The sequence below is a fragment of the Abramis brama genome (assembly GCF_963993115.1).
Source record: "Abramis brama genome assembly, chromosome: 18".
Taxonomy (NCBI): Eukaryota; Metazoa; Chordata; class Actinopteri; order Cypriniformes; family Leuciscidae; genus Abramis; species Abramis brama.
In genome coordinates, this window is record NC_139980.1 from 30,658,887 (window position 1) to 30,674,951 (window position 16,065).

Sequence of the window (16,065 nt, forward strand, 5' to 3'; positions counted from 1 at the left end):
ACTCTTTTCATGTGAATTTGAAGACATGACACAAATGCTTCAATATATCAAAATAAATGCATCCAGTTGAAATTTCAAGCTAACACACACATACATGCTGCACATAAATAAATATACATATATACATATATATATATATATATATATATATATATATATATATATATATATATATATATATACATATACAGTGCAATGCATAAGTGAATACACCCATGCTAAAGTTGACTAAAAAGAGGAATAAAAAATCATATTTTGGAAATTGAACTTAATGCCTTAATTTAAAAAATTAGGAAAAATCCAACCTTTAAGGACACCAATTTTCTTTGTGAATGAATAATGTATCGGAAATAAATAAATGTTCTTCCTTAAAATACATGGTGCATAAGTGAGTACACCCCTATGTTAAATTCCCATAGAGGCAGGCAGATTTTTATTTTTAAGTATTTTTAAAAAAAATAATTTAGGATACTATGCATCCTGATAAAGTTCCCTTGGCCTTTGGAATTAAAATAGCCCCACATCATCACATAGCCTTCACCATACCTAGAGATTGGCATGGGGTACTTTCCATAAGATCATCTCTCAATGCAAATCAAACTAGCTTTTAGGCTAACTGAAATAAAATCATGCCAATCTCTAGGTATGGTGAAGGCTATGTGATGATGTGGGGCTATTTTAATTCCAAAGGCCAAGGGAACTTTATCAGGATGCATAGTATCCTAAAAAAAAATATAAAAAAATACTTAAAAATCTCCTTTAAAGTTGTCCATTTATGTTCGCGATTGTGCTGCATTCATTCACTCACAAAATTAAATGTTTTATATATTTACGGTAGTAAATTTACAAAATATTTTCATGGAACATGATCTTTACTTATTATACTAATGATTTTTGGCATAAAATAAAAATCAATCATTCTGACCCATACAATGTATTGTTGGCTATTGCCACAAATATACCTGTGCGACATGTCTTGTTTTGTGATCCAGGGCCACACATATATATATATATATATCTGCACAATTATGACAAAAATCATAATTGTCGATTATTGCCTTGAAATTGTAATTGCGATTATTAATTACGATTATCACAATTTACATTGAATGATGTTTTGAACAGCTTTATGCCATTGTTTGAAGCGACTGCATGCCATATTGTTACATCAAAATAAACCAGCTGAAAACTCCTTTTCTACAGCATTAAACCTCAAATATCAAATATTTAAAAAATTTTTTTTAAAGAAACCAGACCAAAGTAAAAATATTCATGGTATTATGTTACACTAACTAAAATTAAAACAATGGGGAAAAAACCCTAAAGATAAGCTGTAGAAAGAAAAGAAAAACACATTTTAAGCACACAGAATAATGTAAGTCGACTTTATGTAATTGTGCCTTCGAACGATTAGATAATTGTGGGGATCCATAATTGTAATCGCAATTACAAATTCGATTAATTGTGCAGCCCTAATGTATATATATATATATATATATATATATAAACAATATTTTTTTATTATTGCCCTCAACAAATTAAGTAGGTTGACTTCTCAACTGCTGCCTTCACATGCAAATATCTTATACGTCGTATTTAAGAACACAAATTCATTATAAATCAGTAGGAATAAAAAGATTATAATCGGTACATCTATATTAAACAGTACGTTGGAGGGAAATTCAATTTTCGCAGTTTGACGTTATCTCAGATCTTTGCTAAATGAAGTGCACACAGTTTTTTGAATGTTCAGCAGATGTCATGTCACTTTGCAGCAATCAGTGACTTAAAGGTGTAGTTTTATTCATTCACCTTCAAAGCTTTGTGTTTTTCTTTTCTTTCCTTGGGACACAAAAGAATACATTTCGTGTTGCTCTTTAATTTTCATATGATGAAAGTACATTGTGAGCAGGGGCTCCAAAGCTACTGGAAGCTAGACTTTTATTGAATAGTGGCATAAATTGAAATATGTTCCTCTTATACAGCTTCAGAAGATTTGGAATATAGTGTATGAAACTTTTTATTCTACCTTCGTGGTGCTTTTTTTTGTTATTTTTAGAGCTCAACATCAACAGAAAAGCTATAATAATGAAACAATTTAATTTTCATTTTAATGAAATGAGGTTGTTATCGAATCTAAAATCCTAAGAAAAGGTTGCCACGGATTCCTACAGTGCAAATTCTAATTAGGGATTATGACAAAATCTTGACCACCGTGGGCAGGGCTTTATCTTCAAACACACGAGACACTGACCACAAACAAAAAAAGCTGTGCCGCTTCACTTGAGCCGGGTCAGAGCCGGTCACCGCGTACCAGTGATCAAAAAGCCTCCACATCCCATTAGCCAGACCTCGCAGTGGGGTAACCCAATTAAATCAATTCCATTTAATCAGAGCGGGACGCATGAGCTGAGGAGGTGTGGTTTTCCAGACAGTCTCGTAGCATGTAATCCCGCCGCTTAATCACCAGAGCTGTGTCCACGGAGAAACACTAATAGGAATGTGATGGGATTCCACTAATGATAATCGGAAAGTGTTGCAAATTGATCGACCTCTAAGATCTGAACTTTGTAAAAGGTCTCGCATGGGTCAAGTAACTTGATTGGATTTGTGCTGTAAAATTTTAAAGTATACAAAAATGTCTGTTTAGTGGGACTGTCATTTTTTGAAATGTATAAAACATGTATATATTCTTTGTATAAAAAATATATTTTAAATAAAATTAGTGCTGGGCAACGATTAATTGCGATTAATTGTATCCAAAATAAAAGTTTGTGGTTACATAATATATGTGTGTGTGCTGTGTATAATTATTTTGTATATATAAATACACACACATGCGTGTACAATACAGGTCAAAAGTTTGGAAACATTACTATTTTTAATGTTTTTGAAAGACAGAAGTTTCTTCTGCTCATCAAGCCTGCATTTATTTGATCAAAAATACAGAAAAAAAAGTAATATTGTGATATATTATTACAATTTAAAATAATTGGTTTTCAATTTATTATACTTTAAATTATCATTTATTTCTGTGATGCAAAGCTGAATTTTCAGGATCATTACTCCAGTCTATCACATGATCCTTTAGAAATCATTCTAATATGATGATTCATTATCAAAGTTGGAAACAGTTCTGCTGCTTAATATTTTTTCACAACCTGTGATACTTTTTTAGGATACTTTGATGAATAAAAAGAAAAAAAAAGAAAAGAAAAAAAAAGCAAATATTTTAAAAATAGAAATCTTTTGTAACAACAATATACACTACTGGTCAGTAATTTTTTTTCTTTCTTTTTTTGAAATAAATCAATACTTTTATTCAGCAAGGATGTGTTAAATTGATAAAAAGTGATAGTAAAGAAGATTTATATTATTAGAAAATATTTTTTTTATTTTGAATAAATGCAGTTCTTTTTAACCTTTTATTCATCAAATATATTAGGCAGCAGAACTGTTTCCAACACTCATAATAAATCAGAATATTAGAATGATTTCCAAAGGATCATGTGATAGACTGGATGGCACATGTGACACTGAAGACTGGAGTAATGATGCTGAAAATTCAGCTTTGCATCACAGGAATAAATTATTTTTTAAAGTATATTCAAATAGAAAACTATTATTTTAAGTTGTAATAATATTTCACAATATTACAGTTTTTTTTCTTTATTTTTGATCAAATAAACGCAGCCTTGATAAGCATTAGAGACTTCTTTCAAAAATATAAAAAAAATGTAATGTTTCCAAACTTTTGACCTGTACTGTATGTATTTAAGAAAAATGTGTTATTTATATATAAAATATTTATATATAATATAAATGCTATTTAAATGTATATACATGCAAATATTTCTTAAATATATACATGCATGTTGTATATGTATTTATATATACAAAATAATTATACACAGAACATTCACATATATTACATAAACACAAACTTTTATTTTGGATGTGATTAATCGTTGCCCAGCACTAAATAAAATATATTTTCTATTATTTTTTTTTTATTTTATAAATAAATATAATTGCATGCGCAAATCATAATTAACAATGAATTAACAGTTCCAATAATTAAAAATAAAAATACACAAACACTTAACAAGAATTCAGGTAACACGAAAAAATATGTTATCATTCACACTTTCTTTTCCCTAAAATGCTCTGATTCCAGAGTAAATAGAAGGGAAAAAAACGAATTATCCAGACTAGTTCTGTTAATACAAAAGGGAACAAAAACACACCACAGCTGTACACAGTCTGCAATAAATGAGCTAACTGATGTATCTTTTTGACAGGCATGAGGGTGTAAAGATATAAAATAGGATCTTTTGAAATATTGCGGTACCTTGGGTCTGTCCTGGATGATGATGCTCATCACAGACTAATGAGATCTTTGGAGAGTATACTCAGGTGCGCCTGCAAAGACAAAGAGAACCGGATCAGTAAACAGACAGGGAGAGAGAGAGAGAGAGAGAGAGAGAGGGAGACTGTTTAGTACCAACTGTAACTGCTGTAAGTGTGTTAATCAAAAAACTCTCAACTAAATATTCAAAACCACAATTTTACCTTAGACTAATGTACAGACTATTGAAACAGGCAAACTTTCTTTGTTTGTATTTTAGGAGTACACTAGCATATACACTTCAGTTTGAAAGTTGGATGAGTACGTTTTTTTATTAAACTTTGCAATGTTACAAAAGATTTGTACACTGTTGAAACACTGTTATAGTCATCATCATTAAAAGGGAACCTATTAATTCAAAATTCACTTTTGCATGGTGTTTGGACATAAATGTGTGTTGGCAGTGTGTGTACACAACCACCCTATAGTGATAAAAATCCACTCACTCCTTTTTTTTTTAATCCCATAAATCATAAGCAGTTTCTAACGCACTTCTTATACTGTGTTTACTCAGCTCTTACGGTGATTTTCTGGAGTAAAACTGACGCTTCATATTTTGCGTGATGTACAATAAACTTTATTAAACTCATCAGTATATTTTTGGCCATCATTCGGATGGGGTCCTACAGCAGGCTTATATTAATAGTGGATACAAGCAATGACAAATAGGTTATAACCGTAATTAAACTAAACTATACCTGTTCCATCTCCATACAGCATATATTATCTGACTCTGTAGGCATTATTGTCCGACTCCGGGTCGAAATGAACACCGTTACTGTGAATTTCTGTTTTGATATTATCATCTTTCCGTTAATGTTAGATGATTGTCAGTTGTTCTGACACTGAGCGCGAGCTCGTGAGGCTCCGCCCCCTGTGCCGTGCAGAAGCAGCTTATTTGCATTTAAAGGGCACACACTAAAACGGTGCGTTTTTCTCAGGCCCAAAAAGTGATGATTTAAAAAATTGTACAAAATTGCTGTAAAAAATGATCTGTTGGGTATTTTGAGCTTAAACTCCACATACACACTCTGGGACATCAGAGACTTATTTTACATCTTGTGAAAAGGGGCATAATAGGTCCCCTTTAAACTGAAGACTAGAGTATTTGCTGCTAAAAATGCAGCTTTGCAATCACAGGAATAAATTACATTTTAAAATAAACTCAAATAGAAAACTTTAAATTGTAATATTGTATATGTATATTTCACAAAATTGCTGTTTTACAGTAATCAAATACATGCAGCCTTGGTGAGCAGAAGAGACTTGTCAACCAAGAGTTTGTCTTGTACTGTTTATATCTGCAACAAAACCTCCTGGATTTAAGTAACTGTCCCCAAATAATTTTTGGTTGGTTGGCTCTTTTACTTGAAGGTTCATAAACCTTCATGAGACTCAAATCTGTCATGATAGGCAGCACACAGGGATTTCTCTGGCAATCGGGCTTTCAGTTCAATTCAATTAAATGTTATGTGTCTCACACTTTTCACAACACAGTTCAGTCCAAAGCAGCTTATTACAAAGAAGAGTACTGTAAAACCTCCACTGAGCAAGTTAAAGGCGACAGTAGGGAAAACACCACGAAGCTGTGTTTAGGCAGGATGAGTAAAAGCGTGGTGACATTGATACAATGTTGAGTTTTGATCCAAACCATCATTTTGGTTGAGATTGACATTTCAATGTTTAAAGTGTGTTGGATCAGCATGATGAAAGCCAACAGCACACATGGGTGGAGACAGTAGCCGCGTTTCCATTACCCTTCAAATTGCGCAAATTTAAATAGCGAATTGAAAATACAGCCAATGGAAACGCGTCAATTTCGCAAAAACTTCCATTTATCGCAAAAAAGTTTTTACGCTCACATATAAATAAATATTTCACAAAACTGCAATGGAAACCGTTTTTGCGCATATACAGGTCACCTAACGTAGATGACGCGATATGTTTGGACAGAATACGAGACAGAGTTCTTTATTAAATTCATAAAAGACAAAAGAATTACAGGAATACTGGATTCTAAACCTCAAAGAAATGCTACAATCAAGACCTCGAAGCAGATTCAAGTGAGAAACACCCAGAAACACCTCATATGTGCCGCTCTCAAGTATAAGGGTCTTTCCTTGCCATTAATGATTGGATAACACACATACGTCTCCTTCGATTAATAATAATGGCCAGTGCGGTGGCTGAGATTTACATAAACCTACCGACGTCCGTTGCTATGATTTTTGGAATGACTTATCGCCAGAGGAAAAAATGAAGTTTTAGTCGTATAACATCGGCTAATGGAAACGGCGTCATTTCGCAAAAAAAATAAAAGATTTTAGAAAAATAAATTAAATACACAGAATTTAATGATACTATAATCGTGTAAAAATTTATTTAGAATCAACATCACATTGTATTGTAACATTTTACCAAAGATTACTTTTGTTAATTTCAGTGTTAATTCAACAGCAGTGATGTAGATTCAACATCATAGTGTAACGTTGATTCAACAATATTACCACTGATTATTTTTTGTTAGCTTCAGTGTTGATTCAGCATTGGTGATGTAGAATCAATCATAGTGTAATGTTGATTAAATAGCATTACCATTGATTTTTTGTTCAACATAGTTTCAACATTTACTGAGGGTGCAAAAGTTATGTTGATAAAATATCACTTTGTAATGTTGAATCAATACTATTACCGTTGATTTTTGGTTGAAATCTCAACTTTGCTTCACCATTAACTGAGGGTGCAAGAGTGATACTAAAGCAACATCACTTTGTAACGTTAATTCAATGCAATTAGCGTTGACACATCAACACTGACATCAACATCGTTTCATTGATTACATGCCATCTGGGTCATTTCATCCCAGGTAAAAAAAACAACACAATTTTCTCATAATATACACTGCAGCATCACCTCTTTTCTCACAGTGTATGAAATGGTTTGATAAAGGATTCAGTCTGTCTAAACCCCTCCTTTCCGAGAGCTTACTCTGCTCTGATTGGTCAGATGACCCAGTCTGTTGTGATTGGTCGACTGCTTAAAGCGCGTGTTGGAATTGAAATGGCAATTACCATATCTGAATTTCAGCTTCTATACAAAAGAACCTATAACGATGGTGTCAGTTTTACTGTATCAATTCGAGCCTGATTCCTCATTCGTTTGAAGTGCATGCAAAGTGGATTTGCTTTCGCAGTGCAGAAAACAGCATCTTCTCCACATGTCGACACACAAACCAAACTCTTCCAGTCCTAACCACACGCGATGCGATAAGATTCCAGCAACAGGCAATTTGCCTGTCCACACCAGAAGCGACGCGACTACGAGATGCGTCAAAATCAATCAAAACCCACAGCCAATCAGAACGGCGTGTGGGCGGAGTCTCGCGGCAAGTGCACGGCACCAGAGAGTAATCTCGACAGCACTCGCAAGAAAAAGTACATAATCAAATTCACAAATATTACACCATTTAAACATTATTAAAAATACATACTGAGTTACTAAAACAATCTTTGTTAAAGAATACACTTCTCTGTTCACAGTTTGAACTTTCTTGTTTCCATTTGTTTAATTTCAAGATCTGAGGTGAATTATATCCATTGTTGCTTTTACGGCTACAAAGCAGGGAGCACTAAATGATATTCAAAGACACATTAAATAAAGCTCATAAACAGTAATTGGCACATTTATCCTGCACTTCGATCTTTGAAACTTTGTAGACCATTTACATTCACAACCCACACTATGATATCGCAAAAAGCATAAGCATTTGCCACATATTTGCCAAACACTTGTGTTTGCATTCTAGCATAAAGTATATTTCCGGCCTTTAAGACTTGATAAAAACTTGCTATATTGTGTAATGTACGATACATGGCCTATATCAACAAAAGCATAATAAAATAATAAAAAAAGAACTGTAGCACAAGAAAATTGTGACCTAAAAGGTGCAACATCCAGCAAACATGGACTTCATTGCCCTCCAAATGGGATATCACCAAAGAAACGCACTTCTAGGACTTTCCAGGTAATGATAACCAGACGTCTTCTAATGGAGCAGACGTCAAAATTTCTGGCATATAAATATCCTTCGCTTCTCAACCTCCATTTGAGAGTGACAAATCGAATGACAAAGCCGTCGAAATGAAGTCGTGACACAGTAAATCAAGTGAATTTCGAGCTTTTACAGGCACACAAAAGGAAAAGGAGCAAAATACTGATAGGGAGTAATAATCCTTTCTTTTCCCGATTATATAAACTTAATAGGATTCCAAATGCAATCACTGTCTAAACTAATGCTTTTAGAGACACAGAGGAGGATCTCATCAGATTGCGTCTGGACAGAATGATTCCCTCGTCTCCGCTTTTCGATTCGCTCCTCTCGCACATTTCCTGACCCCTTCGCCTCCGCCTGGAACGCATTCCCCCTGTATTTACAAACAATAAAGAGACGGACGAATGTTTTCTTTGTCATGGAATGAGAAATGTATTTCCATTATATCATTCAAGATCATTTACGTCCCCATTGGCTCCTACTTGCGCAATTCTGCTTTTTCTGTCTCGCTCCCGGCGTTCATTTGCACTTTGTCAAGGAAACAGACATTTTATGTCAAGGCCCTGGGGAATTAAATTAATAAAGAAAATGCATGGTAGATTATCTTCAATTATGAATACTGCCAGAACAGGAGTATAAAAAATAGATTTTCAAACCATCCTCTGCAGAGCAGAAACGAAATTAATTTATTGGTATGTACACAGAGCCAAATGTGTTAGTGTGTGCTCAGATTTCAAATATAATATTTATAAGGCATATCATTTATTTCAGATTGAGGTAATGCTTATGCAATATATGAAAATGTTGCTTTTAGTAATATTCATTTATTAGCTTTGAGGTCAAAGCTACTAAATTATCAGCATACACAATACACAAAGTCTTTCTCTTCCAAGAAAACTGGCCAAAAATGATGACTCATCTTGCACTCCAATAAAATTGTCTAACAAAATGGGTAACACTTTATTTTAATTTGACGTATAGATACAAGTTACTACATGTACTTACTATAGTAATAACAGTAAATTATGCATAATTACAAGTAACTAACCCCAAACCCTAACCCTATAGTAAGTACATGTAGTTAATTAAAGCTGCAGTCGGCAAGATTTTTTTGATCATATTCACTGAAACTGACACTATGCTCCGACAGAACAACATAAATCAGTCCGTTTTAGGAAAAAACCTGCACTTCTACATCCACCTGGAGCCTGTTATTTGTTTTGCAAAAATCCACCGCTCCCGGTTCTTCTGGTCCAATCAGCACAGGGCTGTGTGAGATCTGAGTGTCAAGTACAGTTCGTGCACACGCCACAGATCCTCCCTCCCCCGCGCAAGTTACAATATCACATGCACATGCCTGAAGTTCGCAGGTGTGTTGGATTGTATGAAGCGTGATGGCAGAGAAAAAAAAAAAGGAGTTACAGGATGCCTGGAACGCGGCATAAGTCCCCTCAATCTGCCAGACTTGCCGACTGCAGCTTTAATATTACTCAGTACTTATTTGATTCACTACAATGTAACTACGTCACCTTAAAATAAAGCGTAACCACAAATGCACTCTAGCTATCTCTACACTCTTAAAAGTAAAGGTTGTTTATTGCCATGTATGGTTCCACAAACAACCTTTAACATCCATAGAACCTTTCAATTCCACAAAATGTTCTTCATATAGTGGAAAAAGTTTCTTTTGATGATTAAAATGCTCTTAACATAAAGAAAAAAATGGTTCTTTTAAGAATTGTTCACTAAAAGGTTCTTTGGGGAACCAAAAACGTAAAATAAAATATAAATATTAGAGAGGAAAATGTAACTTAGCTTAAACAAAAATTAAAAGCGTTGACTTGGCAACTAACTGAAATAAATACGTTTACAAAAAAATGACAGAAGCACATAACAAAATTTCTAAAACGTAAAGTAAAAATCAAAATAATAATAAATAGTATATAAATCATAATAATTACACTACCACGTACATTTAATATAAAACAAATTATGTAAATAATGCTGAAATAATGACATGTTATTTTAGTCTTATTTATATATATTTATAAATATTTTATACAACTAACAATAGTTCTGAATTTTTAAAACATGAAGCCTACATCTTACTAGTAAAACAAGCAGCAGAACAATCCTGATAACTTCCTGTTTCAACAGGCAGATACATCTAGAAACATGCACTCGTAAAGCCAATTCATGAGTCCTCTGGTTGGTTAGTTACAATTCCGCACACACATTTCCTACAAAGTAAGTTAGTGTATTAATTGCAATCACAGTCCCTCAGGAGCAGTCTTGGGTTAAGTGTTTTCCTCAGGACACAGTCATGATCGAGCTGGATCATGAACTTGCTAACTTGGTGACTCTCTTGGTCTGCATGGATCGTACCTGCAATCCTCGCGTTAGCAACTAACCTCCTAAAGCATTAGTCTCCACCCCCGAACCTGTCCGAAATGGAGTAGGACACCCAAGGGTGACAAATCTTTTTCCAAGCTGTAACAGATGCTGCTTTGAAATCTCCATGTCGCAATTATTGTTCACCTGTCAACACGAAGTCAAGTCATAAATCATCTTTGTAATTATCAATTGATTAAAAAAAGCTATCTGACAGAGAAAACGGCTCACAGGCCTAATACATCAATTTTAATGACATTTCTTAATCCAAAAGACTTGGCAATCACCAGAGACCAATTACAGACCATGAGATAGAGGCAAACCATTAATAACGAGAGTTAGCCTGTTTCGCCTCAACATCTTTTGGATAAAGGGCTTGCAGGGGTTCATTTAAAATTATTACAAGCATTATGTTACACTGAATCTAAGGGTGTGTTCACACTTGTGGTTCTCTTGGTTCTTTTGGTCCGAACCGGGAAAATAAATAATACATTTACAGTAGTCCTGGTTCACTTAGCATTCACACTGTCACTTTTAAGACCAAACCTAAAGAACCAAAACAAAAAAATGGCTTTTATGACATTAGGACAAGATTTATCTTGATCTCTGTCATATATGTATAAACTTTAATTAAATAATTGAATAGTCAGTTAAAAAGAAATATTACGCTGTAGCCACATTGGATCGCCATCTTTGTGAGACGAGGGAATGCATTCGGCATGACCGCCGTAGGGCTGTAATCTCCTAGTCGATTAGTCGATACGTTCTGACTCGACCAAAATTCTGATTGGTCGATTTTTTGCCGCATTCATTTTATCAGTTTTGCCGCGTTCATTTCATTATTTTGCCGCGTTGACGCATTTTCAGGTGGAAAGCACTAATTGCTAATGGGGGTGTTTTCAGAGCACCCCTGTTTCCCAGGTAACAGTCTGTCTTCAGAACACCCCCCTTTTTTCACTTCTTTTGGATTAGCCCGACCCACCGGAGAAGAGAGACAGATTGAAGAAAGTAGGCTACTAGAAGGTTTGCTGAATATTATTTAATTGTGAGAGCGTTTAATTCATAGTCAGTCCTCTTCTACCATGTCAACAAAGACATCGGCAGTGTGGCAGCATTTTTAAAAAAGTTAATAGTCTATTCGTGTCTCAGCCGCGAAGCTGAGCTGCATAGAGCGGCTGAAATGATAACGTTAGTGTCTGTCAGTTATTATAATACATATGACAAAAACAATTGTCTAAATTATGTTGCATATTCCTCAAAAGTGCTTGTGATGATATCACTATTTTCGGAAATCAAAGGCTCTGATATTGCGCAGGTGCACGTGATGCAACGCTGTCAGAGCCGACAGACTCGTGTCAGACTCATTTCAGTGCAAAATAATAAGGTCAAAAACGATTTAATATACTGCAAATAACCTACTAGTTTTTATGTTTATTTATAATTCATTTAGGCGGACAACAAGGCTACCAAGTACTGCGCACAGTGAGCAGCTAATTAATTTAACGCTTTTTTTCCTAACGTCATTTTTAGTCGATTTTTAGTCGAAAATTTCAGAACTTCAATAGACCAAGATTTTCTTTGGTTGATTACAGCCCTAGACCGCCACAGTGCATTATGGGTATTCTCTGGCTGTTGATTGTACATCCGTTGTACATTCGTTATTGCGGTGCATTGTGGGATTGAATGAGTGCACTTGTTAACGTCCACTATGATTTCGGACACCACTACAAATCTTCGTGCCCTATTTAACGGTATAGGCGCCGATTTCGGACACGGCCCTGGTATGCTTGAGCATTCTGTATTTTTAGGGTTTCAGTATGCAAAAACGTCCTGTTTTTGGTTCATTTTGATGTCTTTGGTCCATGTTGCGTTAATATTTCAGGGAAACCGCTGAAATATTCAGTAATATGTCAGAAACCCACTGTTTCAGGGGTCTCGGTCCACTAACAGAGCAAATCGAACCAGAGCTCATTTTGAACCAAACCTGCCAAGTGTGAACACAAAAACTCATCTGGACTGTCATGATATTTCACTTTTCAAGATATAAGTTATCTGGAAGAAAACCAATGGATCGATGAAGTGCAATTACACAAAAAAATACATCATGCACAACTATCACAGTTCAAGATTAGCAAAGGAAGTAATTCATTTGAAAATATTCAAGAAACGCCTAAAGGGCAAACCTAATTTGGGAGACTTTTTTAGACACTAAAAGATTATTTTTGACTCAATAAAAATACAAAATATTATCCAACTGTCCCTAGATACACTTCATGGCCAAGAGTATGCAGACAACGACTTCTAATTAACCGGTTTTCTGAAGCCGATTAATTACAGTAAAGACAAATCTTAATGCTATGGCATACAATGACATTCTGTGCTTCAGGCTTCATGGAAAGCATTTGGAGAAGGTCCTTTTATGTCCCCTGAGCACAAAGCGAGGTGGGGGGACGGGGGACGGACTTACCCGCACAAAGCCCAGACCTGAACCCCACTGAACACATTTGGGATGAACTGGAACACTGACTGTGAGCCAGACCTCATCGGCCGACATCAATGCCTGATGCTCTTGTGTCTGTATACGAGCAAATCCCAGCAGTCATGTTCCTGTGGAAAGTTTTCTCAGAGGGAGTGGAAGCTGTTAGGAAGGGCTGACTCCATGTTAATGCCGGTGCTTTTGAAAGTAAACCCTCAGGTATATGCATACTGTTGCCCATTTAGTATGTACAGACCCTTTCCAAAAAATTAGAATATCATGGAAAAGTTTATTTATTTCCATAATTCCATTCAAAACGTTAAACTTCCATAGATTATAGATTCAGGGCCCACAACTTAAACGATTTCAAGTATTTAGTTGTTTATTTGTACATAATTTGGGCTTCCAGCTCATAAAACCCACGAAAACAGGATTTCAAATAATTAGAATATTACATGAAATCACACAGTAATTACACAGTGATACCATGGTCATTGAACCAGGTTTTGGTTATTTTGGCAGTGTGGGCTGGTGCAAATCCTGCTGGAAAATGAAGTCAGCATCTCCATAAAGCTTGTCTGCTGAAGGAAGCATGAAGTGCTCTGAAAATGTCCTGGTAGACGGCTGTGTTGAGTGGACAGCACAGTGGACCAACACCAGCCGATGACATGGCTCCCCAAACCAACACAGACTGTGGAAACTTCACACTGGACTTCAAGCATCTTGGATTGTGTGCCTCTCCATTCTTCCTCCAGACTCTGGGACCTTGGTTTCCAAATGAGATGCAAAATTTGCTCTCATCAGAAAAGAGGACTTTGGTCCACTGTGCTTTATTAAATCCAGAGTCAACGCAGCCGTCTACCAGGACATTTTCAGAGCACTTCATGCTTCCTTCATTTTCCAGCAGGATTTGCACCTGCCCACACTGCCAAAAGAACCAAAACCTGGTTCAATGACCATGGTATCACTGTGTAATTACTGTGTGATTTCATGTAATATTCTAATTTTTTGAAATCCTGTTTTCGTGGGTTTTATGAGCTGGAAGCCCAAATTATGTACAAATAAACAACTAAATACTTGAAACCGTTTAAATTGTGGGCCCTGAATCTATAATCTATGGAAGTTTAACGTTTTCAATGGAATTATGGAAATAAATAAACTTTTCCATGATATTCTAATTTTTTGGAAAGGGTCTGTATATACCTCCACAAAAATATTAAGCAATTCATCTGTTCTCAGCAATGATAATAATACGAAGAAGAAAGGTTTCTTGAGCAGCAAATCATCATATTAGAATGATTTCTGAAGGATCATGTGACACTGACGACTGGAGTAATGATACTGAAAATTCATCTAAATTACATAATAAAATATATCAAAATAGAAAACCGTTATTTTAAAATATACCAGTAATAATAGTAAGATTTCACAATATTACTGTTTTTTCTGTATTTTTGATCAAACAAAATGCAGGCTTGATGAGCATACGAGTCTAAAATATGTCACGGCCGGCTCGCAAGTCGCAACAAAGGAGGAGACAACACGTTGGATAATAATCAAAAGGAATAACATTTTTAAAGTAAGGATAATTAAATAGGAAAAAGACGAGACGAAAAGAAGACAAACAACTGAATCAGGTACACAAACAGCACGGGGATGGGAGAGCGCGCCGTCACAGCTGAAGGGAACTGCTTTAATTGCCGGCATCAGCTCCAACACTGGTGTAACTCCTCAGTCACTCATCCTAACTCCATCCTGCACACCAAACAAAGGAAAAACAAACAACCCACAAATATGACCCATACTGGGTTCATAACACCCATTGAAAAGGGTTTCCATTTATGAAACCCAACCTAATCAAAACAAATATTACCAACCCCAATTAATATAATATAATATAATATAATATAATATAATATAATATAATATAATATAATATAATATAATATAATATAATATAATATAATATAATATAATATAATAATTCATGACATTTTCTCACAACGTAATGTTTGTTCAATGTCTTTAAATCAGCTGGTGTTTTGGTAATTTTTGGTGCAGATCCTCACATTAAGTATACAAATGTTCCAGTAACACAAAGTTTCACTTCTCAATCTTTATTTTTGTAAAAAGCACACTTTTCAAGCAAAATATAATATATATATATACTGTATATAGTATCATTTAATCATTTAAAACCTTTTTTTAATTGAAAAGTGTGCTTGTGCACAAGAGATTCTCATATTTTAATTTGTGTCATAAAACCAAACGCTTTTTGTGGCCACTGACTGTACATTTCGCTTTGTATAATTATCAACAATCTTTTGATAAAGGCTTTTCCCATTTCTTGGTTCTAAATTTCTCTTTCCTCTGAGCCTTAGTGTCACACAGGAGAGAAAATTATACTACTTTCACATCAATCGCTGTATGTTAGAGTTACAGTTACTGCAGATCGAATTCAGCCGAGGTTTCAACAGCGCAGCGGAAGCAAAAATTCTCAAAGCAACTAATAACACTGGACATTTGTTCATTTTTTCTTCATAATTGTGCTCCCTGCCGGCTGCATGTCTAAATGAAGATTGTAACATATCATTTCCTAAACCATATTATTCAAATACAGCATGACAGTGACAGTAACACCCCCAAAGTGAGGTCCCTTCCCGAATCATTTCACTTTTTCCAATTGTGCTTCTCTCCAACTGCGCAACTAATTTTTACTGAACTACATTTGGGAGGCAC

At 35.0% G+C, this 16,065-nt stretch overlaps 1 protein-coding gene across 4 annotated transcripts in view; it reads right to left on the reverse strand.

Moving 5' to 3' along the window:
- Positions 1-16,065, reverse strand: part of klhl29 (kelch like family member 29) — a 268,904-nt gene that overhangs the window by 240,946 nt on the left and 11,893 nt on the right. For all 4 annotated transcript variants that reach the window (XM_084091259.1, XM_084091257.1, XM_084091256.1 and 1 more), the window contains exon 2: positions 4,352-4,422. The gene's annotated coding sequence lies outside the window, so the exon portion shown is untranslated. The remainder of the gene's footprint in view (positions 1-4,351; positions 4,423-16,065) is intronic.